This window comes from Marmota flaviventris, chromosome 3 (assembly GCF_047511675.1).
Source record: "Marmota flaviventris isolate mMarFla1 chromosome 3, mMarFla1.hap1, whole genome shotgun sequence".
Taxonomy (NCBI): Eukaryota; Metazoa; Chordata; class Mammalia; order Rodentia; family Sciuridae; genus Marmota; species Marmota flaviventris.
The window spans coordinates 169,035,922-169,050,834 of NC_092500.1; the positions used below are offsets into that span (position 1 = coordinate 169,035,922).

Here is a 14,913-nt window from a genome sequence, read left to right on the forward strand (position 1 = left end):
GTTAAAGGGATCTCTCTACTAAACACAGAGGTGATGATCATGAGCAAGTTATTTTACAGAAATCAGTTGACACTAGATATTTTAACTACAGTTCAAGGGGACACGTGCCATTATAAAAACTAAATATTGTGGATGTTTCCAATGACTCTGGTAACATTCCTAAAGCACAAAGTGGCCTCCACTCACAGATTGAAGGTATGTTGGGTCCCACCTGAAGCTTCAATGAGTTACTATCTTCTTGGTTTTCAGAGATTGGCTGAAATACTAATTGCTTTTGTGCTAATTGTTTGCAAAAAAACAAAAAACAAAAAAACAAAGTAATGCTCTGCTGTCTCGTTTATTGCTGTCCTAGCATGATCCCTGCCCTAGGTATGCCTTGTCTATCTCCTACCAACAGCCACCATGGACTATGCACTGCCCTGATGCTGGACACCTGTAAGTCCATGCCCCACCTGATAGAACAAGGACTGTAGGTCACCTTTCCCCTCCCTCAGCAGGAAGCGGCTTGGAGATATCATTGCCCATTTTTCATAGAAATGTAAGGTGGGAATTGACTGTGGGGAAATGGAACAGTGGTCTACTTCATGCTTTGAATATAGCCCTTGCTGCTGTGTTGCTGGGACTTATTTTTAAAATGGACATGTTTCTTTCTCTTTCTTTCCCTCTCCCATGCTGACCCACGCTTAGTTAATCTGGGGGGTGTTTATGCATGGGACGGGAAATAACAGATAACCTCCTTCCCCATCCTAGGCTGAGATATCTGTCCTTAGGAATGAATAATTCAGATTTCGGGGATGGCACCAGAAGGTCTAAGACATCTCTCAAATTAACAAGTGAATCATGACGGCATCAGGGCACACCTGGAAGGTAGCCTTTGAATCAGCTCTTTAAAAGCCTTCTGTTCCCCCTGATGGGCAGAATCAGAGCCCCTGCAACAGGAGTCCCCTGTGCTTCTCCTTTGCTAGCAAAGCAATAAAACATCTTTTACTTTTTTTCTCAAAAGCAAAGCAAAACACAACACAACAACACAACAGATTGGTTCCTTGGAGCCACCTTTTACTCTGATGCAGATGGGACATGGTTCAGAATTCCCTCCCTCCCTCCTCTATGCTGGAGTTCTGTACTTTGATGAAAACCCCCACTGTACAAAATATTGGCTCTGGGAGCTTACGGCCAGCGACCTTCAACCGTTCTTCCTGTTGATGCCTTTGATGCTACAGTCGGCTTGCCTTCTCAGTGTTCCCTGTGACTCCTAATGTTTGTCATTTGCTTGACCATCAGGGTCCCCCCAGTCCCTGGCTTAACCAGCTTTAGAGCATTATTGCTTCTTGTTCTTATTAATCTAGCCCGACTCACCACCACTTTTTCTCTCTCTCTCTTTTTTTTTTTTTTGGTCCTCTCTGGTTGAGTCATTGTGTCTTAAATGCCCCTTTCAATGCCCTTTTCTTTCCTCTCTACCTACTCAAACCTTATCCATTCATGTGCACTGTGGGAATCAGGCCTGGTCCTTTACATCTTGCACAGTAACCACACAGAACCCTTCGCAGCACAGTGACAAAACCATGGGGCCCTAAAGTGGAAACAGTCTCACGGATTCTTTTATCAGGTCAGTTTGATCGCGCACAGGCCTGCAGCCCTCCTGGCCCAGTGTGCCCTATCGGCCACTCCCAGACCCCCAGTAGTGCCCAGCAAAGGAACCGCATGGATCATGAGACCCCAAACAGCCCTCTCCGTTCCTCTTGGACGGGCTGTGGAAGAACACCAGGACCCTCCCTGCACCTCCTCCTTTTCCTTCTGCACTCCCAACTCCTGTTCCTTCTTCCCTTGACCTTTAATTACAGTTCTATGCACACCGGGGTGAGCGGGTTTGGGACAGTCTCAACATACCTGTGGGCCTCACGTTTTCTTCCTGAATAAAGGCTGAATGATAATTTCTAATGGACACACACAACCTTTTTCTGACCGTCTTGATTTTATGTCTTTCTTTCCCTCTCTGTGATGTGGACCCTTCAGACTCACGACAATCTGCTGGGCACACTTGCAAGCTCCTCTGGCAAACAGAGCGCTGGAATCTAGTGGAACAGCAACCTACATACCGTAGAGCCCACAAAGAGCCAGAATGGTGCTGGGGTTGATGTGAGCACGTACCACTGAAGCATGATTCCTGCTGAGTTTTGTGTGTCTCGAGGAAACATACACACACACACACACACACACACACAGGCACGCACGTGCACAGATGGTGGGTGCTGACTTAAAAAAACACATGAGGAAGTTTTGTTCTTTAGCTCCAGCCAAGTGGGGGTTCAACTCATGACATACAACTCAGTCATCCTCAAGTGACACAGGAAGAATGGGACACCTATTAATATTCCTACTTTACAAGAGAAGAAGCTGTTGCTTAAAGAATTCAAATAACTCAGGTCATTCAGACAGTAAGGTAGGGCTGGGATTTGAAATGAGACCGTCTGATTTGACTGTTTTTTCATGGAATCTTAAAATACATCAGAGCCATGGATTTCTGGGGAAAGAGGGTGAGATGAAGAGATGAAGACGACTGTTGAGGGAAGCTGAATCAGAAAGATGCTCCATTCCAACTTCACCTGAGAGGCAGAGAAAGCGTCAGTGTTAACCGGTTCTGCGTGACTATGGTCAGCTGTAGGAGGCATTCATCCTGTATTATGATGCCTATATATCTCCTGTCATTCCTCCAAATAGGGACAGCGATGTGATTAAGGGAACCTGTTTCACTTTTTCTTGTGCTTCATGATAGCAGGTGTAGCAAAAACCACCTCGCCTGGAAATTTCGTCACTCTGTATACCAGTAGACAGCTAGACTTTCTTTATTTGAGGAATTTCAGTTAACAGGAAAAAATAAATAAATAAATATATATATATATGAGCTATGAATATGAATGTTACTGAAGTGATTTGAGAGCTTTGGAATCTCCCACGACCCTCCAAGGACCTCTGCTTACAGAGTCTGGTTTTGCAAAGACGAGTCTCACCCTCTCCTCCTGGTGGCCTCCTCCCACCCCCTTTCCTCCCTCTCTGCCTGTGTCCCCAACTGCAGGTCTGGCTGACCCAGAGGTAAGTAGAGGGTCTCCCTTCTCTGCACCTGTGGAGGGCAGGCTGTGCCCTCCTGTGAGCTACTCCAGGATGCACAGAACAGCGGTTTGGGGGCTGTGCCGAAACCTGTGTCACTCCATCTAGTAAAGCAGCAGCTTGTCCTGAGCGACTCCATTTTGAGTTTCAGTGCTGAGATGGAATGACTCTGCACCTCGTTTGTACAAGGAAACAACCACCACCGGCCTAGCACAACCGTGAGGCACCAACTGATAAGTAAACTAATCATGCTGATAAAAATGACCACGTGTGGCTCATCAAATTAATCAGAAGCACCTAGATGTATGGATGAATCAAACTCATTGGGAAAACCAGGCTCCTGTGCTTATCGAATACACCAGACCATGCAATGAAGCAGCCCCCTCACTCGAGGCCCATGAAAGGAGGAGCACCCTGAGACTGGACACAGCAGCACCTTGACTCTGTCACCTGGTCACCTGTCACAGGCCTTGCCTAGGAAAATTTCTACAGAGATGAACCTCTGAATCTCTGTCCTCGGGCTTCAGCACAGTGTGGTTTCTTCTGCCGGTGACAATCACACGTGGCCCACTCCAAACTGACACTCTGAAACTGCCATCCTCTTGTCCTTGGCCTGGAATACATGCCAGCATTTTGTCTGATTTTTTTTTGATTTTCCAGCACTTTGCTGGCTCTGTGTCCCGAACAAGTTCTTTGGCTGGTTCATGATCTTATCTAACCACCTACAGTGATTCTTTGCATTCTTATCTGCTCTCTGCCTCTGCTTGGAAACCTGTGTCTGTCTTAAACCTTCCTTGGCCTTTCTGTGACCTACATGTGTATCACTGTGTAAAGTGTGGTGTGGTTTGGATGTTAGAAATCAAGATTGGAATAAAAGAACCTGTGATTGCCCTGCTCTGACCACCAGGTGACCCACAAGGATTCAGTGAATTGCCTCTGATGAAGGTGGTGTAGCCCTGGAATTTGTTATTATTCAATAAATTCTGACATTGTGGAAAGACACACACATGTTTGGTCTATGTTAATGACAGAGCTCGCTCACCATGGTATCACACTCAAAACACCCATGTTTTCACGACAGCTGATATAGAGGATGAGACAAGAAGTTGGTTAAAAAACTAATTTATACTGAGATAAGGATGTAAGAGAGTCCCCAGCCTTAATCCTTCAGGGGTATTTTCCTGTTAAACCAAGAACTCTCTGGATACTGACTTTTCGGACGCTTGAGTTAGAGATGCCAAACAACTTCCCGTAATTGGTGTCTTTTTTCCCCCCCATTAAGTGTGTCTAGGCACGTGTCTAAGCCTAGGGCAGACTTTCCCTCCCCAATCTGACAGTTCCACTAGGGCCAGGTCTGAGAGTTCATCCCTCCTTCCTTGGGAGAGCCATGTGGTTTTCTGAGCTGCTGAGGCTGTGGTTAGGGGAGGACTCATAATGAATGGTAAGACCTTTAGCAACTTTCCAAAGGGTGAGAGAAGATAGCAAAGGGCTGCTGCCCTCCTTTTGCACATTGTTCGCATCCCCAGATCTCTTTCTTTATTTCCCCTTCCTTAGGAAGGGGAGCTGGAGCTGGAATCCAGCTTGGAAAACAGCTGCTGTCACCTGGTCCCCATCTGAGTCCCTCCTCCTGCAGCCTCCTCTGAACCCCACCACTTCTGTGCCCCAGCCTCAGTTGCTTCTCAGATTCCTTCCTTCTTGATGACTGATGATGCTTTTTAGAGGGGAAGACAGCTGAAAAGTTCTTCTTGCATCAAGGAAAGGAGCACCAGGGTGGAACCAGCCCGTTCAGGATGGGTGCCTCGGACCTCGTCACTAGGCTTTGAACTCCGGGTGAGCAGGGCCAGGTCCCTTTTGCTCAGCTATGGAGCTGCAGAATCCAGCATAATGCAGGGCCTTGAAGGCTCAGGACTTGTTGAGAGTGGCCGACCTCCTGACTGACTGCATGGCGGGTCTCCTGCCTCCCTGTGGTTCTGCCTCAGTGTGGCCCATGGCTTCTTCTCTACCAACAGCCCAGCTTCTTCTTTCTCTCCCGACCCTGCCTTCTTCCTGCTGCCTGAGTTCCCTTTGATTTGTGCCCTCTTTCTGTTCAATCCTCCCATATGTCACTCCCGCCCCCGCCCCAGCATGCTTCCGTACCTAACACACTAGCTTTCCTCACCAAGCTTCGTAGGAAGAGCCAGACTTTTGAATGACCCGCATGAGAATAGGGGCTCCTGTTTCTCTTGTCACCAGGGCTAGGTTTTCTTTTCAACAACCTCTGCAGAGTCGGCCTCAGGGGAGCCAGCAGCTCCCTGCTAATTCCCGGAACACCTCGCCCTGCAGGTCAGGTTGGCCTCTGCATGTGAATCTGCCTGATTTAATTCTTGGGCTTTGGAAAATCCCCAAACCTCTGGGAACCCTTCCCTTCACTGAGTTCCCTGCCGCTATTTAATTGCTGTAGAGTTGAGGAGTTTTTTCTAATCCTTGAACACCCTGTGAACATCCCGACCAACTTAAGATTGGCCAGATCAAGAAGGGTGCTAATGGCTAAATACCACCACGGCCAGTCTCCTCACCTTGGGAGATTCAGAACCCTCATTTCCACTGTAGAAGCTTCTAGATTCCCAAAAGAAGTTAAAATGGATGATTTCCAATGGTGCCTTTACGTCTTGTCATTTTATGTCCTGTCGATTGGGAACATTTGCTTCTCATTTTTGATCTTGGACTCATCTGGTGGGCTGATGGGAGTGGGGGGAGGACACTGGGATTTATCCCAGGAAAGGCTTAGCCACTGGAGTCGTATTTCAGCTCTCAAGGGAACTAAGTTTTGACTTAATGCTTCCAACAAGAGACACTTAGTTTTCTTCCAACATTGGCCTCCTGTGGGAGGTTTCTATGCCTGTTGCTTCAGTTTACTCCCAAACTCAGTGAGAACAGAAGCGTTCTTATATTTTAACACAGCACTGGTGATTAGAGGGGTTTTTTTTTGGCTTGGCGGTTTCTTCCAGAATTGAGGGAAAGTGGTGCTGAAGCAGAGAGCCGTGCGTCAGTCTCCTTGGTTCCCTCCTGGCAGCGTCTGTGCTTCGTCTTATCCACCTGTGAACTTGGCACCTTAATGATATCCTTGAGAGACGGGGGCTACGGAGAACCCTAATACACAGGAATCATGGGATGCTAGACTGTGAAGATGGGCAGGAACTTAGGGATCAGTAATCTCACTTTTACACAGGAAGACAGTGTTTTCCCAAGGTCACTTGGCTCTTTTGTGGCCAAGTCAGGACCAGATCCAGAACCTGCTCACTTCCACTTCCACTCCCCATCTCTGTGCGCCCTTTAGCAGCCCTACGATGGCGCGGAAAGTACAAATGGTGACATGTGCAGCTTTCACTGGGTGACGGCAGGCTTTGCAGGTACGATGGGAAAGAAGGAGGAAAGTAGCATCATCAGTAAGTACATTATGTAAGAAGCTGGGACACAATGTTCAGAAGGCATGTTGGCAGCCTGTCATATGTTGAAAATTGGAGTTTAAATAACTTCTGTTTTAAAAATGTGGACTCCAAAGGAGAAGCTGATGCTATATGATCATGGGAGAAAATCACCCTTAATTGCTTCTCATTGTCCTACCCATGGCCCCTCCCATGGGACTGGCACAGGTCCAAGGAGCAGAGGAGGGAAACAACCATCACACAGGTAGGTGCCAGTTCCCGGGCTGAGAACCTCCAGTGCCAGGAAACATTCAGACCAGACCAGTTGATAGTGGGGAGAAAACTGCCTCATCCACTTGAACCTCAGAGAAGAGCCACAGCAATCAGTGTAGGAGCCGGTCCAAGCTCTGCCCTGCTGGGGTCTACCAGATGGCAGGTGCTGAGCTGCTACCTGGCTGTTGTGTTGCAGTGACCTGACTGAGCCCTCCTGGGGTTCGTGTGTGGCCACCTTTGGACAGTTCCCAGCCAACCAGATGTCTTTAGGGTATCTACCTGGAAGGGTGGTGTTATGGTTTGGATGTGAGGTATCCCCCCAAATATCCTGTGCTAATGCAGGAATATTCAGAGGTGAAATCAGAAAGATGCAAGAACACAGGGGGGAAGAGGGAAGAGGGCAGGCTTTAGGAGACAGGGGAACTGGGGAGCATTTAAGGGAGGACACCTGATTTTGTTCATGGAAAGAAGACTTGGAGGGCTGGGGATGTGGCTTAAGCGGTAGCGCACTCGCCTGGCATGCATGCGGCCCGGGTTCGATCCTCAGCACCACATACAAACAAAGATGTTGTGTCTGCCGAAAACTAAAATATAAATATTAAAATTCTCTCTCTCTCTCTCTTAAAAAAAAAGAAGGCTTGGAAGGAGAAATCCAAGGCTGGTGGCTGGAGATGCACCTCTATACAGGGCACTGATAGCTCTCTAAAGCCCTTCAGCACTGAGTTACTCTGGGAAAGGATGGAGCTTGCTTTTCTTGGGGCATGGGGCTCAGAATGGTCAGGGATGCTGGTGGCTCCAGAGCTCGTGTACTCCTTGATAATAGGTGAGCTGTGCACTGCACAGAATGAGAAGAGAGTAGCAGAAGGCATGAGGGACCATTCCCAGAAATAACTAAAGGGAGTGGAGGTTTTGCCAGGGGCTCAGGATATAGCTAGGGAAACGCACAATGGAGTATTGGCCAACACAGCGTTAGGCGTTATCTTTTTGTTGCCGATAGGGTCAGGTTCAAGTTTATCAAATAATACCCTGTCATTCAAGACCCTTCACAATCCTCTCTCCAATTATTCACTTGCTTAACACATAATTTGCTTAGCACCTTCTCTGGACCAGCCGCTGTTGTAGATACTGGAAAAAGAATTCAGAAACACACACAAGGCTGGAGTTCACCCTCTATGAATATATCTATAAATGAATATTAAGCTGAATCAAGAATTTCCAACTCTAAAGCTTTCTTCCTGACATGGCGGACATTTCACTGCAACTTTGTTGATCCACCGAAGGAACCATGTGTGGTTGTGGTTCTTTGTCCCCGCTCTTCTCTGGGTGACTTTTGTCTTGTTTGTCTACAGCTGTTCAACTTGAATCTGTTCAAATTCTGTCTTCCAGGCTGTGGTCAAAATCCAGCTCATCCCCTGAGCCCTTCTTCCATTATCGTCTGACTCGTTTTCTGACCATCTTGGAGGGTATTTAGCACCAGTAACTTTTTCTCTACGGTACTTATCACCGTCTTTTGTTCTTGACTTATGTTTAAAAAAATTCATTTTTGACTATAATTTGAAGGCAGAACTTTTTGTCTGTTTGTTTCGGTGCTATATCTTCAAACCCAGAATAGTTGATAGCATATAGTAACCTCCTGACTTTATCATTGAATGCATGTCATTCAATCTTTAGGATTAAAACACACACTACTTGTGATTCTTTACATCCCCCTTAGTGATGAGCTCGATTCTCGATTCTTGGTCTTTATTGAGTTGATGGGTGACATTTGTTGATGGAAGAAAATGGCATTTGAATGAAAACTCCTGCTTCAACCACTCACAGCTGAAATACACTCTTAAATAGGAGTCTGTCTTCACTCACATTCCAAAACTTTATCTTCCTGATCTTCAAGATGTTCACATTTACATGACAACAAGACCATTCTCCAAATAATTTTATACGGCTAAGTTGCAGGCACATCATAAAATTATTACTTCCAGTACTTATAAAGCCATTTTATAGGGTCCCCTGGAAGGAGTTGACGGCTGCCATGAAGATGCGATAGCCATCATCTCCTCTTGTATTTGTGGGATGCGAGTCTGAGGCCAGACACCCTCAATCCAAAGCAGTGACACAAACAACCAAAATCGGTCTCCCAGGAGGAACTGCAAGACTTTTCAGGACCACGTTTCTTTACGCTCAGCTTAAAGGCCAGGAGAAGTCCAAGTCCTGACATTGCCAGCAAGGTCACAGGCGAGCTGGCTGGTGCCCATGCAGTAAGAAGTGAACAGAGGAGCCAGCAGGTGGACGCTTATTATCAGACTGTATATGATACCTAACCTGAGTCCTCAGGACAATCCCACTTGGGAGTGACATACTGGGCCCCCTCAGTGACCACCGGTTGGCCCAGGGGCATGTGTCCTGATATGGTAGCCATCCCTTAGCATCTTTGTCTGGCTCTGTTTAAAGTGTGGATAACTTTCTCTCCACTCCTGCTCCTGCATGTCCCCTCCCCATCCTGGGGTAAGCCAGGACTGCAGACTGTCTGGATACAGCCCTAGGCTCAGAATGGACTAGACCACCACCAACCCTGACCTCCAGGAAACACGGATAGTATTCAAATGGATGCAATAGATACATACAGAAATTTCAATAGCTCATTTTACAAATAAAATATGTCTTTTTTGAATCTATAATATGGCTCTGCTAGAATTTTAAAATATTAAACGGGATTGGGACAATTTCATCTTTAGTCTTAAAAAAGCAATAGAGTATTGTCCTGTTTTGATCGTAGGCATCTTTGAAAACAAGAATTGGCTGTGTCTCCATCGTTCATGATAAATGCAAAACTTAGGTAGCTCAGCTTTGCTTGAAGGGGACATTCTCATTCTTCCATCTTAACGAAGCCCTCTGCTGTCTCATCTGAGAACTGTCTGGTACTTTTGGGGGGAAGATGAAGTTTCGGGCAGCTCATCGTATCTGGCACTTGAGCCACGCGCACTACCGTTACCAGACATGCTCCTGATGTTCCCAAACCATCTCACCCTTAAAACCAAATAGAACTCATCGTCTCCCACAAACCTTTCCTTTCGTCTCTGCTCCATCCTCAGTTGATGGCAGCCATTCCCCTCAGTTGTCCAAGCCAGAAACCCATTGCCACCGTCAGCTCCTCATCTCCTGACTCCTTCATGATGGCCACGCATCTAGTTCTGTCCACAGGAACTTCCATCTCCTGTCACGGCCCTTCCTAGTTCAGGCCACCATCACCTCTGGCTCGTCCCCTGTATCAGCGTCCTAACTGGCTCCCTGCTGCTGTTCTGGTCTCCTTCCAACCTACTTCCCACACTACAGTCTGAAGATTCCGAGAAAACAAACCCGATTATATCCCTCTCTGGAGTAACCATCTCAGCGCCTCTTCGCTGGATTCAAGATGAAGTACCAATTCTGCACTATGACTTCTTAGGCCCGTGGGTCTGGGAGACTGAAAATCCACTTTGCTGGGTAACTAATTAGTTGAGCACAGAGATCCCCAGTGCCATCCAAAGTCTTAGTTTATATCATAGAAGACGGAGGATGTCAACTGGCAGGATCTCTAAAACAGCTCTCTAATTGTTTACCCCGAGGAGTGATTCAGCATTCTTTGTGCCCAGGATGTGAATCAGGGGCGAGGTATCAGAGTTTGATTCCAAGGAATACACATGTGGCTTCCAGGCAGCAGCACGTACACTGAAGTCTTCCCAAGGCCAGGGATGGAAACCCCTCATGAACTTCCAACTGTTCCAGTGGTAGCGATGATGGTGGCTCTGGGAGCTTAGTGATGCCTGGAAGACCAAAGACAGGACTGAAGGCGCCCTAAGGATAAACATGGAAGGTGGCAAAGGCAAATCAAAGGCAGAGCCAATGCATTCAGGGCTGCCTTGAAGAGCCCACCCCTCGTGGAGGGCACGGTTTTCTAACAGAAGAGTCCACAGTCCTGTTTCCAAGGGAAAGGTGTTTGCCACTGTGATGGTTTGGATCTCGAATGTCCCCTGAAAGGCACATGTGTTGAAGGCTTGGTCCCCCATGCAGCAGTGTTTAGGGGGAGGGATTTTAAGAAGTGATTGAATCATGGGGGCTCTGACCTCATCAATGGATTAATCCACTGATGGATTCATAGAAGAATGGACTATTAAGTGGTGGTAAAAACTGTAGGAGATAGTGCCCAGGTGGAGGGAGTGGGCCCTTGGGGACATGCCCTTAGGGACTCTATCATCATGTCCTTGCCCCTTTCTCTCTCTCTGCTTTCAGGCTGCCATGAGGCAAGCATCTTTGCTTGGCCACGTGCTCCATGACGTTCTGCCTGGTAACAATGGAGCCAGCCCAGCTTGGACTAGGCTTTCTAAGGCCACGAGCAAAGTAAATGTTTTCTTCTCCAAGATGATTTTCTTAGGTAGTTTGTCACAGTGATGGAGAGCTGACTCACATACCCACTATGGATTCCCCTCTGAAACGCCCACCCAGTGTCTGCTCCCATTAGTGATTAGTTGAGGACGCACCAGGTGACCACAAACAGCATCTTCTGGATGTGCTGTCAGGAAGCCATTGAGTTCTTCACCAACTCCAGCACCTGCTTTGATTCTTCAAGAATCATGGGAGCCGACCTCTCACCCAGCTGCAGTTGTTAGTTTCTCTCTCACAGAACAATGTCCACGAGAGGAGAAGAAACCCATCTTCATAAGTGATTTTTAAAATTCATTCACTTGTTGGCTATAAAAACATGCAGATCAACCCTGGCACTTCAATGTGAAGATAATGATACTTTTTGTTGTTATTGCTTCGGGTTTGATTTTGATGAGTTAGAAATCACACCTGCTTTATGGCTCAGGATGGGTGTTAAGTGTTAGCAAGTTGCTGGCTTTCCTAATGTTTTACATTTTAATAAAATTTACTTATAACTAAAGAGGGAGACGGTGGGGTCAGGGAGATCAACCAGCAGACAGCCCTAGGGTCCTGTGACAGAATTCTGACCCATGGCTAAAAACTGTAGGAAGAGAGATTTGGGCTACCACAGAGCTTGGCCTCCCTGGGTACGGTACATCAGATAACCTGTCTCTGAGGCATCGAAACATCGTATTAAACTTCTCCTTAGGGGGATTCTAACCCTGATGTTTTGGAGTTTTTAAGAAGCAAACACTATTGTAGGAGGAAAATTTGGTTGTTTTGAATGTCTTTGCTTCCTTTTTAAAATAATGCAATAGAGAAACTGTAGAGCAGAAGCATTTTAAGAAGCCTGCGTATTATAAGAATACGGATATACTGTGGGACATGACAGTTCACTTAGCATGATTTTCTTGTTTCCGAGAGCAGCACTCATCTAGATGTGTATTTCCATAATTCCTAAATTTTCTGGGTACTCTATTTGGAATCCATTACACACACTTTGATCTAAATTGTTGTTGGAAGTATTTATTATCCTCCTTTAAAATTCCTGAGTCACCCAGAGTAAAGCCGACTGGGCTACAAGTAGGCAAGGACATGAATGCTCGGAACCGGGGGGGGGGGGGGGGGGGTGCCCCCTGGGGGCTGCACACTGGCAACTGGATCAGAGGAAAAAACTCGGGTCTTCAGACTCCAGGTTTAGAAAGGGTCCCACTCATGAATACATGGAAGGTATCAATTGCAAGAGGGAAAATGTCCTCCAATTATTTGGGAGGTCTCAGAACACTTAGCTTGAATCATGGACACCTTCAAGACTAATATCTGTAGCTGGCTTTAGCCATCAAACATGTGGCTTTAGTCCTTAAAATGGTTTGAGCTCATGACCTATACAGGCACGTGCATCTGGGTGCCTCACAGGAATGTCTTAAGTCCAAAGTGAGGCACTCATCTGTTTGCCTGCAAGGTTTCCCATCTTCATAAGTGATCTTTAAAATTCATTCACTTGTTGGCTGTAAAAACCCTGGCACTTCCTCCCTGATGTCACCAATAGATTATACCTCTGAATGTCGCTCAGGTCTCTCCATGTCTGTCTCCATTGTCCTCCCGACTCCAAGCCACTTGACCTGTTGCCTGCAGGAGCCTTCTTACTGATCTCTGGAGGGTCTGCCCCTCCCTCCCTTTCCCCCAGATGATCTTTGGGAACTGCAATTCCGATTTGCTGACATCTGTGCTCATGTGCTTCCGACACCTTGCAGTGCCCTTACATGAAATCCAAAATCCCTGGCAAGGCCCTCTGTCCATGCTGTCCTCCTGCCCTCCCTGGGCTGCCTTCTCTGGTCACCCCGACCTGTTGAGCTGTGGGCGATTCTCTGTTCTGGACCTTCACCCCTGCTGTTCTCCTTGCCTGGAGTATTCGCCTCTCCTCATCTGCTTTGTGGTGCCAGCTCCTACTCACTGTCCGGGTCTTAGCTCAAATTCCACTTCCTTGGGTAAAGAATCTCTGATCCCCTCTACCCATCCACACACCCCAGACTCTGGCCCAGGAGAAGTTCACTTGTTCAACACCATCAAAGCCTCCCATGTTTTTCTGAAGCACCTATCACCATTGTTCTTATGAGATTATGTGGGTTGTGATTTCTTCACTGTCTCTCTTCATGAAGTTCATGAAGATGGAAATTCTGCCTGGAATATTGTTGGTGTTTAATAAACATTTATTAAAGATTAAAACATTAATTGACCACCGATTATGTGCCAGACATCATGTAAAATATTTCACAAGCATCCCATTTAACTCTCCTGACAACCCTATGTGTGTATAGTAGCACCCCCCTTTTACCGATGAGGAATCTGGGGCTTCAAGAGTTTAATTCACAATAAAGAGAGTAGCTGAGCTCAGATTCATATCTGGATGGATATCCACACTTCGTATTTAATCTCTTGTTTATGTAATCTGTCCCTTCTTTGCTGGCTTTATGGTGAACATGGTGCATAGTGTTACAGTACTTGGAGTCCAAAGCAAAGACGCTTATCCAAGTGGCTAAAAAAATTAATCACATGTCCCGAGGACTATTTTTTTTTAAGGAAGTAGAGACATGCATAATTCGAATCATTAAAACAAAAATAAAATTCTTGAATATTAATAATCAAGTGTGTTCTGAAAAGGCATGTTTGGACACAGGATAAGCTTTGTACACTACATTCTATCAAAAAAAAAAAAAACCTTCAACGAAACTCTATTAATAAAGCATGCCTAAAAACAGAGGTATTAGGTGAGAAAGTATCATCTGTCATTTATAATACAACATTACAAAAGTCGAGGCCTACCCAGAGAACTGCAATCCTCAGCTCTCGAGGGTGAGGGCGGGGAGATAGGGAAATGGAAGGAGACACGGCGACAGAAACAGTTACCCTCTAGGGCGTGGCATCCAAGTGTGCATTCCTGACAGACTTCCAACTCCTTATCCTTGCTGCCTGGGAAGGCAATGGGGTAGTTTGCTTAGTAGTCAGTGACAGAGGCACACCTATTATCTATTGTCTCTGTGTCTCTGTTCCCAGCTTGTGGAAGCATAGGGCCTGCTGTGAGCAGGTTCTACCTCCAACCTGGGATCACTGCTTTTCTTCTTCACATTTGCCAGCTCTGCACCTGTGCCCAGGGTACCCACTGGTTCATTAGTGCCCACCCTATTGCTAATTTTCAGGGATACTTTGAGAGGCCAGGATCTGGACCTTCAGACCATCTGTGACTACACAGGTTCCCCCTTATCCACCAGGGGTATGTTTCAAGGCTACAGCGGATGCCTGACACTGCAGACAGCTCTGAAGGCTCTGCATCTCCCTACACATAATGCACACATTTGGTAATGCCTTTTCCATCTTAACTGAGCATTTATTGGACACCATGGCTGCAATTTTTGCAGTGTGAAGTGTAGCAGGAAAACTAGGAACAGTTTCTTTTGCTTCTTCACAATTTCATGGGGAGAAGATTCATTTTTAGTGTAGATTTTAGCAGTCACAGATGTGAACTTCTTCCTTCCTTATTAAGTCAAGACCTTCCACTCCTGGAAGCACTTCAGAGCTTTTCTTTGGCAGATTCAAACTTATTCAAACTGCTTCCCTTTTGTCCTGGGACTCTTACAGATCAAAAGTGTCCCCCAAAGTGCCACAGTCCGGCTGCAGCAAAATAACCGGGGTGGCGGGGTGACGAACAACTTGTGTAGATCGATACAGCATGAGT

The 14,913-nt window shown here is 46.5% G+C and overlaps 1 protein-coding gene across 5 annotated transcripts in view; it reads right to left on the reverse strand.

Annotated features, from left to right (window-relative positions):
• Positions 1-14,913, reverse strand: part of Adra1a (adrenoceptor alpha 1A) — a 97,054-nt gene that overhangs the window by 13,981 nt on the left and 68,160 nt on the right. The gene's annotated exons all lie outside the window — the stretch shown is intronic.